Genomic DNA, 14802 nt, shown 5'->3' with positions numbered 1-14802 from the left:
ATGGGTATGCATCCTTGTGTGTCTTAGAATTCAGGAGGCGATAGTCCACACACAGCCGCAGCTTGCCATCTTTCTTTCTCACGAGAACTATCGGGGATGCATAAGGACTGGAAAACTCCCTAATTATGCCTCGCTCCAGTGATTTCTGTATGTAATCTCTCACTCTTGCCACTGATGTGGGGGTACTCGCCGGTGCGGGATCTTTATTGGCCTCTCATCTGTTGTAACAATCATGAGGGGACGCAAGCGCCGTCAACTGTAAGTTCCTGATTTCTTAAGAGGATTAGTTTGCGGTTACCGAAAGTGTTATAATCTGTCAGCAGCATTTGAGTTATCTTCTCATCAGTTGTGTTATATTACATTGATCAACTTCCATTCTGGCTGAAAAAGATAAAAGTTATTAAACTTCTTAAAATCAAAACGTTTTCGATCATATCTCATCATCAGTAATTTTGTAATGAACATTTACATTCAACTTGGTTTTGTGTTGTTATGTAATTCCCGAGGGGGACAGATTTACGATAAAACAGTGCGCCTGTTTATTCAGTGTTGGTTTCTCGCAAGCAATCAACAGGCCTTCCATTATTTTGCGTGGAAAAGTTGTTTTTTTTTTTTCTCCAAAAACGCGATGTTCCATGGCCCCGTTTATTTGGGTCCGCACAAATTTTGCACGGACGGATTTTGTTCCTGCAGATTGCAGTGGTGTTTACACGGATCCATGCGATTTTTAGACCAGTCGCAGCAGTTAAATGGCTTTTTTACGTCTTTGTTGTGGTTATCGCTAATGCTTTAAGTTGCTGCTGATGCAGTACGCGGCAAATCAAACATGGCGGCAAGCAAAAAAACAAAAACTTTACGTAAGTTAATTTATCGTTTGAAATTTTACAACTTGCAGTTTACAAGAACTGCGCAGAAGCTTACAAGTCCGTTGCAAAGATCAGTGGAGTGTACAAAATCGATCCTGATGGTTTGGGAGAATTTGATGTGTTCTGTGATCAGAAAACAGCCGGTGGAGGGTGGACGGTGTTTCAGAAGAGACGAGATGGCTCTGTAGATTTCTACCAAGCTTGGGATGACTACAAACGAGGCTTTGGCTATCTGAACGGCGAGTTTTGACTCGGACTTGACAAGATTCACCGCCTGACTGTAAGCAGCAGTAACAAGCTTCGCGTTGACTTGGAAGACTTCCATGGTAAAACAGTATTTGCAGAGTACAGCTCATTTTATGTGGCAAGTGAGAGGGCGAAATATCAGCTGAGTTTGGGAAGTTATTCAGGTGAGCATATGGCATTTTTTTTATTATCGTGACCTAGTTTTCTGAATAAAATCAATACAAAGTCAATAAAATATAATCGCATACGCTCTCGTGAAAGTTTGAGAATTTTATTTTGTCTTTCGGACTGTACAAAACAAAACTTTTCCAAGTGCTCGATATATTAATAGCCGATATCTTAGTCGACCCATAGGTTACTTTCATCGTTTACTTATGCGCTTTAAACTTATGACGTATGCGGTATACTTTAATTTTCGTGTAAAGGGACCATTATTAACGTTGACTTTTCGTAGCTGTTAATTATAAATATTCCTTGCCATTTTCATTAAAATGGCTTAGTTCAACTGTAAGTTGAATATTACATTGAATTTTTTTTTTTATTTCCCAGGAACTGCTAGTAACTCTCTTGGTTATCATCATGGCAGACCATTTTCCACCAAAGATCGCGATAATGACAGTTGGTCATCCAACAACTGTGCCTCGTCTTATAAAAGTGGATGGTGGCACGGAGATTGCTATCGCTCAAACCTCAATGGTTGGTACCTCAATGGGAAGAAAGATTCCCGAGGAATGAACTGGTACTACTGGAAAAATAGCTATGAGTCTGTCAAGAGGACCGAGATGAAGATTCGTCCAAAGGTCTTCTAAGATTCACGGCTGTCGCTTACTATGTTTTATTATATATATAGCGAGAATTTTAAGCAATAAACCTTGCAAATAGAATTCTATATTTGCTATATTTTCACATGTGAAAAAAGCGATACGTCCAATCAGCTTCGCGTATAGCTTTCTTTACATGTGAAAAATATAACCAATCAGCATCTAGACTAGTACGACTAAACCAATCACAGCGCGAGAATTTAAATGGTTTCCAACGAGGTTGAGAAAGCGAGCGGCAAGTTTGCTCTCGACGGCAGTTTATGCTTTGAAAACATAGCTACATGTTTTTGTTTCTTTACAAAACTTTGCCTTTTAAGAACTTAATGGAAATGCAAGCCAACAGAAACACGCTAAGCAAAACCTAAAGAATACAGCAGTGATAAAAATCACTCTTCAAAGGCGAAGTGAAGACAGGCGAAGGCGAAGTGTCGATAAGTGAAAGCGAGTTGAAGACAAGACTTTCATCGGAACTAACAACACATCCAAGGACTTTCTAAGAGTATTCAGGAACTCTTGGGATCGTCTTGGTAAAGTAAATTGTATTTTTTAATTGGATTTACGTCGTAATTATAGTTTAATTAACCGACTCCTTGTGTTGTCACAATTTGTTCAAAATTCGCCAGTTGATTCGCCAGTAGTTTATTCGCTTGTGGCGAAGTTTCCTCGATGCGATACGAAGTTTATAAATGTAACGCAGTGTGTTTATTTAAATAAAGTTCTTGCTAGGAGAGTTTGTCGTCAGTAATTTTTCTTTCATATTATTGAAATAGCGAATTCGCTTGTAAAGCTATGTGCATTTGCAGCTTTGTTTTCTCGCGCCGTTTAACTGTTGTATGCTAAAGGTTATAAACTGGAAAATTCGGCGTAAAGTGCTCAATGGTTGAATTCTCGTTATATATATAATAAACAAATTACAGCATAGAAAGTGCTTTGTACGGATTTTTATTCACTCGTTGCAAAACTTTGGAAAACTTACTCGTTCGCTACGTATACGCTCACTCGTTCGCCGGTTTCCCAAAATTTTGCAACTCGTGAATATAAATCCGTACGGCGCACTTTCTATGAAGTAATCTATATTTACGCTGGCGTAAACTATTTTTCGAGAAATATAAAAGGGTGCTTCTATGTAAGGGTGCTTCTGCTGTAGTTTCCTTGGTACTGTTATTTTGAAACATCCAAAATATTCGTTCGTTAAATCTCGAACTAAACAGCAGTACTGATAAACCTGTGGCTATCTATCAAAACACCACTACCAAACATAAATACAATTAACTGGGAATTAAATACAACACTAAGAACTAAAATGACATGATCTATCATACCTAAAATCATACATGAACCTCCGTTTTTTACAATAATCTTTAAAGGCGTGTGTAGGAAGATATTAAATTTTTTAAACTTTATTTTAACAATAGAGTGTTTCTGTCTCGGAACTATCGGTCTGATAGTTGCCCCTTGGAAATTCGATGTTCTTAAAACTAGCATATTAGCCCTCGAAGCTTCGCTTATCGGGCTAATATTTGTTTTAAGAACATCAGATTTCCGCAGGACAACTATCAGCCGATAGTTCCTCGACAGAAACACTCTATTGTTAAAATAAAGTTTAAAAAATTTTAAGACTCTAAATTTCAGTTAACGTTAATGTAAGAGCATCAACACGGATCATGCGCATGGAGCACTGCGTCAGAAGAGAATGTCAAACGTGTTTCTAGTCTGCAAAAGCGAGCAGCTCGAGTAATTTTAGATGCTGATATCGGAGAAAGGAGTGAGGTGCTATCTAGACGGCTAGACTGGCTCCCGCTTAAGGACGAATTAAATCTCCAAAAGAGTAGTTTAGTATTTATGCGTATTAATGACGAAAATCACTGCCCAAGCTATATAACTGAACTATTACCCAGGAACTCCGACCGTCATTGTAGAAATAGTCGTTACGGGAAATACAACTTTTTTTATTATTTTTATTTTTTTTATTGAAACAAAACAAACATCTACAATACTCACATTAACTACTTACTTACAACAGTTTGATTTTAATTACATAGTTACTTTAATTGTTAATAAATATTATTGATTAATTAAGAAAAAAAAACAAGCTACTGACATACATAAATGTACAAAATTCAGAGACAGCTAAATACACAGAGTAACCACAGCTTTGAAAAATATGGGTCTAATATCGAGTTCCTTATTATGGGTTTACAATATTGAAAGTTATGAGTTCAGATCAATTTGCTGATATGTAAGCTTGCGCTAAGCAGTTGTCAAGGCAATCAAAGGTTTCCATTTATTTATAAAATCCTTACTGGAGAGTGTTTGTTTCTCCAAACGTGCATGGTGGTATATAATCTTAATAACGGCTGAAAGCTGTGGCAACGTTTGCTGCAATTTACAAGTGTATAAATAATATCGTGCAATTAAGGAACATAAGTCAAGCAAAATGGAGCAGGATTCTGTGTTAAATCCTAGTGCAAGAAGTTGATTGATCTCTTCATTTTTGTTTAGTAATCCGCGAGAAATAAACCAGGCATTCAAAGCTCGCCAGATATTCTGTGATATAGGGCAGCTCCAAAAAAGATGGTAAAGCGTTTCTTTATCTGACTTGCAAAAGCTGCAGAGGTCATCCTCCGTTATCCTAATCTGTTTTAAGAAAACGTTTGTTGCTATTCTTCGGTGATTGAATTTAAATTGGAAGTTTCTAAGTTTTGAGCTTTTGGTACAAGAGAAAGGCTTGATATAAATCTTTTGCCAAGTACTGGAGTCTATTTCTCTTAAACTACAGTCTGTAGTCCACTTGGCTTGACTTTTATCTGGTTTAGTTTGTAATGTAGCCAACAAGGTTTTGTAAATTGTTCTACTAACTTTATTGCAAGTTGAAATTTTTTCATACCATTCGCTTTCTATGTCCTGGTCATCAATAGGCTGTTGCTGATTAATACCTTTTCGAATTTTACTCAATGCTGTTGTTATACCATAGTACTCAATAAAGGATGTTTTAATATTGTATAGTGCTAGAAAGTCTGTGTATCCTAAAAACAGGTTGTTTTCTGTGATCTGCTTTACTTTGTTAATACCTTTATGAATCCAGGATTTGTAATTAACAAGTTTGTTTCCTACTCGTATCAAAGAATTGTTCCACAAATCCATGTTGAGGAAGTCATTAAACGACGAAGGACTGTTCTTAAAACTGATATCTGACCAAATTTCAAGAAGTTCTCTTAAAAACATATCTTGTATATTCATTTTTTTGTATATCCTTTTTATCTAGATTACATTTAAAGGCATTGTGTATACCTAGCTTACGAAATGTGGAACAGAAAAGTTTTTTCCATTTACCATTGTTACTCAAGTCTAGATATTTCTTTATCCACGTTACCTTTAATGATTGGTTAAAGGTCACAATGGCTATCATTCTGGCACCTCCTTCTTTGTAGTCATTTATCATTATTGAGCGTTTAATCTTGTCGCCTTTACCGTCCCATAGAAATTTATAGAACAAAGTGTTAATATCTTTCAAAGCACTATGGTGTGTTGGAAGAGGCGTCAAAATATAAACAAGTTGAGATACTAAGAACGTTTTGATGATTGTTATTCTTCCGAACATAGTTAGGCGCCGTGCTGCCCAGTTTTCAGTAATGTTCCTTATTTTCTCCGTTTTTTCTTTATAGTTTAACGCTAAGGATTTTGTACTGTTTATAGAGAACCACACACCCAAAGCTTTAACTGAATCTTTGGCCCATTTTAGATTTCGTTCAGGAAACAAAACTTGTTCGTTGTTGCTTAACGCTCCAATCCAGAGAGCTTCAGTTTTTTCGCTATTCATCTTTAAAACCAGAAATATTATAGAAAGCGTCCAGCATGAGCAACGAGGCCTCTAAGGATTTTTTGGTACCGTTTAGTATCAGAGTAGTTTCATCTGCGTATTGACTTATTTTCACCTCTGTATCTTCTACTAAAATTCCTTTTATGTCTTTGTTGTTTCGCATAGCATTGGCAAGTATCTCGGCACAGAGAATAAAAATATATGGAGAGAGAGGACATCCTTGCCTAACCCCTCTACCCAGACTAAAGAATTCTGATGCCCAACCATTGTTCAGTACATTGCTTTGAATATCTTTGTAGAAAAGTTCGATCCATTTTATTAAAGATGGGCCAAAATTATAAAATTGAAAGGTCCTCTTAACAAAGGACCACTCTAAGGTGTCAAATGCTTTTTCGAAGTCTACGAATAACAAAAGACCCGGTATTTGTTCTGTTTCTGTGTATCTTATGATACCTTCTATCAGCCGAATGTTTTCGTTTATTGACCTCCCTTTAAGAAATCCTGTTTGGTCATAGCTAATTACTTTCGGTAAAGCAGTTTTAAGTCTGTTCGCAATAGCCTTTGAAGCAATCTTGTAATCTGTGTTTAAGAGAGTTAAAGGCCTCCGATTTTTTAATTTACTCAGTATACTGTTTTTCTTAGGAATGAGTTTAATTGTTCCTCTTCTTTGTGAAATTGAAAGTTTTCCACAGCTATAAGAACGGTTAATTGCTTTGATAAAGGCAGTTGATATATCTTTCCAAAACACTTTGTAGAATTCGGATGGTAGGCCGTCGTTACCAGGAGATTTGTCATTTTTCATTTTCTGCAACGCCTCCAGGCATTCTTTTTCAATGAGAAGTCCTTCGCAGGAGTGTGACTCTTCAGCAGTTAGTTTATTCTGGTGGCCTGAAGAGGGAAAAAATAATTCGCCCTGATTTTGGTCGATTCCTGGATTAGTTGATGTATATTACGGTATATAGAGTTTGATAAAAGCGCTTGCACTCCTTAAGTATGTCTTCGTCGTCTTTTGTAAGCGTCTCTTCTGATGTCTCAAGCTGTCCAATATTGTTTTGTTTGTAATGTCGCTTCTCTAGCTTCAAAAAATATTTATTGTTTTTTTCGCCTTCATTAAACCATCTTGCCTTGCTTCTTATAATAGTTCCTTTTGTTTTGTATTCATTAATGATTTCAAACTGGCGCTTTTTATTGTCAAGAGACTCACTTGCTTTGCTTTTTTCGTGCGACCAGGTGTTTTCGCTTTCCAAAACTTTCGTTAATTGAGTAATCTCATTTTCTAGTTTGGCTTCCTGGTTCTTCAAAAGTGTTTTCTTTTTCTTGGCATATCTTATGGAGCTTTCTCGCACTTTCAGCTTGATCATTTCCCAAAGCAGCGAGTCATCAACATTGTTATCATTCTCGTATTCTTTTTGTACCGCTGCGATGGTTGATTTTATCCATTCAATGTATTCAATTTCGCTTAACAAAGACGTGTTAAGTTTCCAGTAACCTGGTCCCCATGGATTGACATGTAAATTTATTGAAAGAGTGATCAGAGAATGATCTGTTTTGTATCCTGGTTTGATGTCAGTGTTTTTGACATATGTACTCAAACGTACCTTGGTTAATCAAAAAATAATCCAATCTGCAATGTATTTCGGGATTTTTTTGTCTCCATGTAAATCTGTTATCGTCAGGATGCATATCTCTCCATATATCGGTCAAGTCTAGGTTAAGTGCGGCTTCGCTTAATCTTTGTGCGGCTTTTCTATGGGTTTTGGGATTGCCCCCTTTCTTATCCTTTTTTAAATCCTGAACCAAATTGAAGTCTCCGCCAAAAATAATGTCATCGCAAGTAAAATCTAATAAGAGATCGATAACTTTTTGTATAAAATCAGGATCATCCTTGTTCGGAGCATAGATGTTAATCAGCGTTAAGATTTTTTCGTTTGTTTTTATGTCAACTATGGCGAATCTTCCATCTGGATCGGAGCGTTGTTTGAGAATTTGAAAAGTTATTGTTAAATAGAATGCAGAATCCTGCTTTGGAGCTGGTGCAGTTGCTAAATATTGCGTTATAGCCCCATTCATTTGCCCATAGTTTCGAGGTTTGTTCAGTTGAGTGCACTTCTTGAAGGAAATACACAGAGTATTTTTTGTTACGTAGCCATCTAAAGGTTTCACGACGTTTAGTGTCGTCTACTAAGCCTCTTACATTCAACGAGCATATTGTAAACTCAGTCATATCACAGCAATGTAGAAAAAAAACTGTGTGTACAAACCCATTACTGTAATACCGTGATAGTAGGCCCAACAAGATTGGATATTATCATAATTGCTGTCTAACACACAGAAACAACTAAATAAACAAAAATAACAATAAAGTTTAACAGCTGGGAAATTTCTACAAGTGTAATGCGGTAACTTGACCCACTACTGTTCTAAGGTTGAATATTTGCCGTTAAAGCATCTTACCGGAATTTCACAACAGCTCACTCTTCGCATTCTTCATCATCAGCTTCAGGAGCATTAAATTCTTCAGGGATATTTTCCTTTGTGTACTTTTGATTGTCCACATAGAGTGTGCGGCCCACCACTTTCGCGCTTTTTCCAATACCTCTTGCTTTGAACATGGCTTTGATTAAAGCTCTGCGTTCTTCTTGAATGGCTTTTGCATAATCAGCAGTGATGTAAGCATCCGGAAACCTTTCACTTTGTTGGAGCTTCTTTTTCTTTTGGAAAACTGCATCACGAACTTCCCTACAGAAAAATCTTACTATAATCGGCCGCGGTCGGCTTCCATTTCTTCTCTTACCAATCCTGTGCACAGCGTGGAAGGCCATTTTGTACGTGTCAACGTTCATTTCATTGTTTAAAATGTCGAGAATTACTTCCTTTGTTGTGATTGTTGAGGTGTTCTCGTTTTGTGCTTCAGGGATGTTATTAAATTTCAGATTTTCCCTTCTTGAGTAGTTTTCCAGCTCAATATTTCTCTCTTTTTCTTGCTGCAGTTGTTTGCATGTTTCCAAGAGCTTAGTATTTGTCGCATGTAGTTCTACTTGGAGCTTATCAATCTCTTCCAGTTGAAGTGCTTTGGCGGCGCTTATATCTTCCTTCATGTCGTCGATAGTAAACCAGGCTTCTTGTACGCTCTTTTCGACTTCACTCGTTGTTCTCTTAACTTCTTCCAACTCTTGTTTAATGTCCAGTCTTAAGCAGCTGATTTCCTCATGGAGTTTGCTGAAATTTTCTCTGTTCTCTTTGACTAGGTTTTGCAACAAAAGTTTTAGATTTGCCGCGTCCTCTGAACTGACATCGTTCTTGGTTTCTTGGTGTCAATAGCTGCTTCCGTTGAGCTCGAGCTAGAGTTTCTTTCGCCTCGTTTGTTTTTGGACATTCCAAGCTTCACTTTTAGTCTTTTTTTCTAGGTTTTAAACGGCGAAAGGCCGATTAGAAAGGGTCAGTTCCGCGTTAGAAGCTTAGCTTCTCGAAAAGCGTGCGTCCGCCATAGCGTTAGACCCAGTCCCCCAACAACTTGGTGTGCCCCTACTACAACAGAGAATCTGAAGGGGGTCGTTCCTTTCAAGTAAGAGCGATAAAGTTATGGAACAAGATTCCCCTGGACGTTCGCAAGAAGAGCACCATTGGGTCGTTTAAGTCTGCACTTAAAAAACATTTTTTAAACTCTGTAACCAAAGCCTGATCTATTTTAACTCATGTACATATTTTCTTTTTCGTGCTTCCCTCTTTAAATAAAGTTGTCTATCTATCTATCTATCTATCTATCTATCTATCTATCTATCTATCTATCTATCTATCTATCTATCTATCTTAGCATTTTCTCTTGTAGATAGATATTTTCTCTTGTAGATAGATATTGTAGCTCACGTTTCCTTTTATTAACCATTTAGCCGGTTCCAAGCGCACAAAAACGTTTCCTAATATTAGCCACAAGCTAGCTCTCTTTGTGGAAGTTTGTTGGCCCTCCAAAAAAAGTTTTATAGTAAAAACAGTTATTTAGTTAAAAAGCCTTATAATAACGATTCATAGAAAGTTACAGCAACCTACACGAAGGAAAATAAACTTTCTTAAAACGCATAATTTATTTTTCTCTTTTTTTTTAACATTGCCAGTTTTAAATTAGATGTCGTCTTCAATTGATTTTTTTTTCTTTAATTTTCTCTACAGAAAACGCAATATCTTCAAAGCATATATATCAACTCTAAAACATGATATAAATCCAAACTTTCAATCTTCATATATAAGACCGGCCGCTGCTTTTAAAACGAATACATGTTGAAAAAAACTGTTTCAAAGAAGTATGTGTAGATAAGCTTGAGGTGCAAAATAAAAATTATAATTAAAAACTAACAATGGTATATTGCAATTCTTGCGTTTTGATTGGTTAACAGGCAATGGTATATGAGCTTATATACCATTGGCCACAAATATATATGGTAGGCGTTTTTAAGAAAAACAATTATTTCACTCGCGCTTGTTGGATATGAGATTGTTATAGCCAACGAGGCGCGTCATCTACCATCACATATCCAACGCGCGCTCGTGGAGTAATTGTTAAATAACTGGGAAAATATTTTCTGAGACTACCTTCTTTGTTAATGACTGACTTGTAAAAGCGACGATTATCAAATCTATCCTCCCTGCCAAACAGACAGGTGATGAGAATCATTTAAAAAAATTCTGTAACCTGTAGTTATTGTCTTGATGCACCACTAAATTCTTACAACTATTGTTAAGTGATGAATGACTGGCTCCAGAGTGAGGAAAGATTTAGGAAAAAAGTTTAGGAAAGAATTGCGAACTTACAAGTTAAAAGTTTACTCCTTCACCCGCTGCCAAGGAAGAACAGTTATCAATATATCCAAATAAACCAATCAGCCAGTTCCAAGCGCACAAATTGATGGGTTTGGCTACTGATTGGTTCAACGAAACGGCATGACGTGTTCTGCTCTCATTTGTTCTGCTCTTTCCTTTAGATTTTTTTTTAACTAATCCGTGGTGAAGGGCACCGAACGGAACAGAGAAAACAATACCTTATTTCTTTGTGTATGCGATAATTTGAAACTCAGAAAAATTTCCAAACGATGAATCACGATAAATATGATGGTTTGAAAACTTCCTAAGAACCAAATCATCAATATACCCACGTTTTTTTTAGCAGCTGCGAGTCTTAGCAAGCGTGAGCGGCTACTTTACATGTAGAAAATTATTCTGACTATATAGAATCCCATGTCCCATGCCATGGTTATTCGCCCACTTGCAGTGATATACAGGCCCTCAGGGAAGAGGGTTTGACTCATGCGAGTTGCCAACCGTCGACGTCCTGACCGGATGTGGACCGATGGCACAAATGGATGTATTTTTTTGAAACAATGAAAAAAATGGAAAAAAGAAAGGACTGAAACAGTTATTCCTCTGCTCAAATTTGTTATCTGGTGTAGTCTGAACTAAGATAACATGAGGTTTTTATCGACATATTTACTCCTAATAAATAACAAGGTGGTTATAAGCTGAATTTCTAAATTTGACCTAAAACCCAAAGCCAAGCCGTTCCTTTTTTGTGCTGTATAAATTGTAAGTGATGAAATGATTGACATGATTCGGTATTCTCTCAATTTAACTGAATTAAATAGTTACATGTCACATAAAGTTCATTTTTATCAAGAATCTATTTTTCGTTCGCTTTTGGCTGCCAGACTTAAAAACACCCCTCTGTAACAGACCTGGTGAAACCCGACCTGGTGGGTTATTTTGCCCTCCCTGGTGGAAATTTGACTTCCCTGGTACCTGGTGGTTTTCTAAAAATCCCTGGTCAATTTTATTTCTCCCTGGTGAAGAATTGTGTTAACCTGGTCACGAAAAATCAGCCAAAATCTTTATAAACAAAAGAAAACGACGCGCGAGAGGGCAAAAATATTATTTACTATTTAACTATAACTTGATGTAAATAAAGCAAAAAGTAATTGTTAACTTTTTTTCTATTGTTTTTGTCGCTTGTTCTGCTGTCATGCACGTCTGCTGTCATGAAGAAAAAACAGATCTGTATCCTTTTCTGTATGTAATACGAGCTTGTGAATAATTCAGAGCGATTTGAACAGCCCGCGCGGCTCAAAATAAATGTGTAGAAGTATTTTTGATCCAGCTTTCTACAACATTTTAACGAATAACTACGCAGAGGATTATCAGCTTAACCGACATAATTCTTGGTGAGTATTGAGGGGCTTTTTTCCCGTCGCCACGCAGGCTACAGTTTGGGAGGCGTTTGATGCATAAAATGTCGTGTTTTAAGCATTGTAGCCCGCCGATAGAATGTTATGCAAAAAATACGAAAGTTATTCAAGTTCGATTCAAGTACATACAAGATCATTCAAGCGGCGTATTACGGTAAATTTTAATTAAGCTGCCTCAAATTGTAAGTACTGTCTAAATATTACTTTGCGTAGCTTTCACTTGCATGAAATTATTGATGCCTTGCTGGAGGACTGCAGTCATCATAACGTATTTTTTCTTGCTCGCTTAATCCGAAAAAGAGACAATTTATTCGACCTGTAAAGTATATAAGCAAACGATTTTCCTATTTTGACGTCTTTATTCTTTGACCTTCTGAAAATGGAAAAACGAATAAGGGCCGGAATTTTGAACATTTTGCAACATTAACGGTAAACGGACCGTTTAAATTTAGGGACTGGTGGGGTGGGGGTGGGTCAACAGTTTCTGAGCCCTCGAAAAGGGGTGGGTTATGTAATTTTGAACTACACGTAGGGGGTGGGGCCTCTTATTTATTAACTAACTTTAAATTTATCAGTATATAAAACTGATAAATTTCTCCAAATGAACATTTTTAAATGAATTTCTAGCCATTTCAGAAGGCCCAAATATAAAAATTTCCCAGGGGGAGCAAACCCCCTGACCCCCCTAGATGGCTTTTGATCATAACATCAGGTTTGCCTGTTTTTCTTCCACCTGCATAGAATCACGCTCAGCTTTTAGCCTTTTAATACCAGTAAATTCAAACTCTTTGCAAATATGGATGATGGACAGTGGTTTTAGTTTCTGTTATCAATTTCCGTATAAAATATGAACTCTTAAATAGTTGTTTATGAATTAATATTGCATACACAGTTTCAGTTTTCGCATATGTTTTTGTCTGGACAAAAATACGGAGCTTTGGTATTAACTGAAAAGTTCGAGAAATAATGGTGTTTTTTAAGTTTACTTTAAGCTGCCTAGTTACATATGAAACTCCCTTCAAAACTCACGAAATGTTATTTCCGCATGTATAATTTTCAAAGTTTCCAGGGGAGGCATGCCCCCTGGTTCCCCAGTAGGTTACATCTTCGGCGTTCACGTTTCAGATCTTTGGCGCTCCGAAGAATCGTCGTTTTAAATCATGCGTATAGGCCTGCTAAGAACTGGAAAAGTAACATGCATCTAGAGGAATCATTTTAAGGCGATAACGTCAGTCCATCGCCTTATATAATAGACGGTCGCTTCTGCATGCATTGCGTGCCGTGTATGATACTCTGATCGACAACAACGTGCTAGAATTGCAGAAGATTTCAGGAATACAACCCCGGCGACTGATTCACGTCCAAGTGCGTATTGACAGTGTCAATAGTATGATAACTCATTGGCTCATTGTGACAGTTACATTGCGGATCTAGTGGTGGTAATAGAACGAAGAACGCTCGGGGATCGCAAAACGGCCCGTTTGCCATATAACGCGAATGCTTAAAAGGACTTTTATCATCACCCTTACCTGGTGAAAAAAAGTAATCAACCTGGTGGATATTTGACTTCCCTGATCGATTTTGGTTAAAAACCTGGTGGAAAATCAGATGTCACCAGGTCTGTTACAGAGGGGTGTCTTAAAAATAAAGCGATTAATTTTATTTCTTTTCTCATTAGTTTTTTTAATATCAAACTGCCTCCACAACACAGAAAATGCTGGACAACCAAAGTGTTCGAAATTTCTCGGGGGATCATACCCCTGGACATCCTGCGGCACTCGTTAGATCACGCCTGTATGTGCCGCTCTAACGTCCCCATCCTCAGAAATCCAAGCTATACGGGTCTAATATGGAATAAAAATTGACTATTTCGGGGAATAGTTCGTTCTCTTAGTCTTATACGCTGTACAAAACTCTTTCTTTTCGAGTGCATGGCCTACGTGTCTTTGTATGGGCCCAAAAACCTGTCTACGTCTATGCCTCGCACCACCCTCTCCGCCAGGCTATGTTGTCCACGGTTTAAGGTGGCCCGCGGGTATTTCTGGGAGCGGAGGTGCTCTTTTTTAAGTCAAATTTTAAGCATGGAAACGTAGGCCGATTTCTATGATATTTGGCAATCGAAGTAAGAAATGTCAAAATTTTATAAAGCTTTTAGTTTTAGAGCAAACAAAATAAAATATCCAATTACAATATTTTTATGCGAAAAATAAACAGTCAACTGTGCAGCAATTTGTACCCAGCCGATTTAGTTGAAACTTGCTCACATGAAACTTAGGTTTACTTGAAGTAATTGACCTTAATTAGAAAAAAATCTATCTTCGCGTTTTGAAAATATTCGCATTTTTTTTTTATATTTTGGGCTTTAAAAGGTAAAGCTTTATAAAATTTGAACATTTGTTATTATGACTACCAAAAATCAGAGAAATCGGTTACGGTTTTCATTCCCAAAATTCGGTATAAAAAATAGCACCTTCGCTCTCGGAATTACCCGCGGGCCACCTTAAGGTTCGCACGCCCAAGACACGCTTTATCCAAATAATGAGCTGTTTATGACAAAATTGAAGAAAAAAGTCTGGGATAAATACTATAAGCTTAAATTAGTCTCGCATGTGAAAATGAAAAACGCAACCGTTTGTAGCTCTCACTGTCTTACTAAGAATAGTCAATTTAACTTGTGATAAAACGAAGACGAAGGAAAATTAGTCAACAGCCTTGCACACTTATCTTGGTACGGCAGTTAGATATGGATATACACTTTAATGACCACAAACAATTGTTTTAAGTCGAGAAGGTATTTAAAAATTGTCATTAAAGATGTG

At 37.1% G+C, this 14802-nt stretch overlaps 1 pseudogene; it reads left to right on the top strand.

Annotated features, from left to right (window-relative positions):
- On the top strand, positions 1–1921 carry LOC144647406 (techylectin-5B pseudogene; annotated as a pseudogene).
- The last annotated feature ends 12881 nt before the right edge of the window (positions 1922–14802 follow it).

The sequence above is a fragment of the Oculina patagonica genome, chromosome 1, assembly GCF_052425735.1.
Source record: "Oculina patagonica isolate OP01 chromosome 1, crgOcupat, whole genome shotgun sequence".
Lineage (NCBI taxonomy): Eukaryota > Metazoa > Cnidaria > Anthozoa > Scleractinia > Oculinidae > Oculina > Oculina patagonica.
Note: the sequence above shows the minus strand (reverse complement) of the source record. Positions and strands in the feature narration are given on the sequence as shown.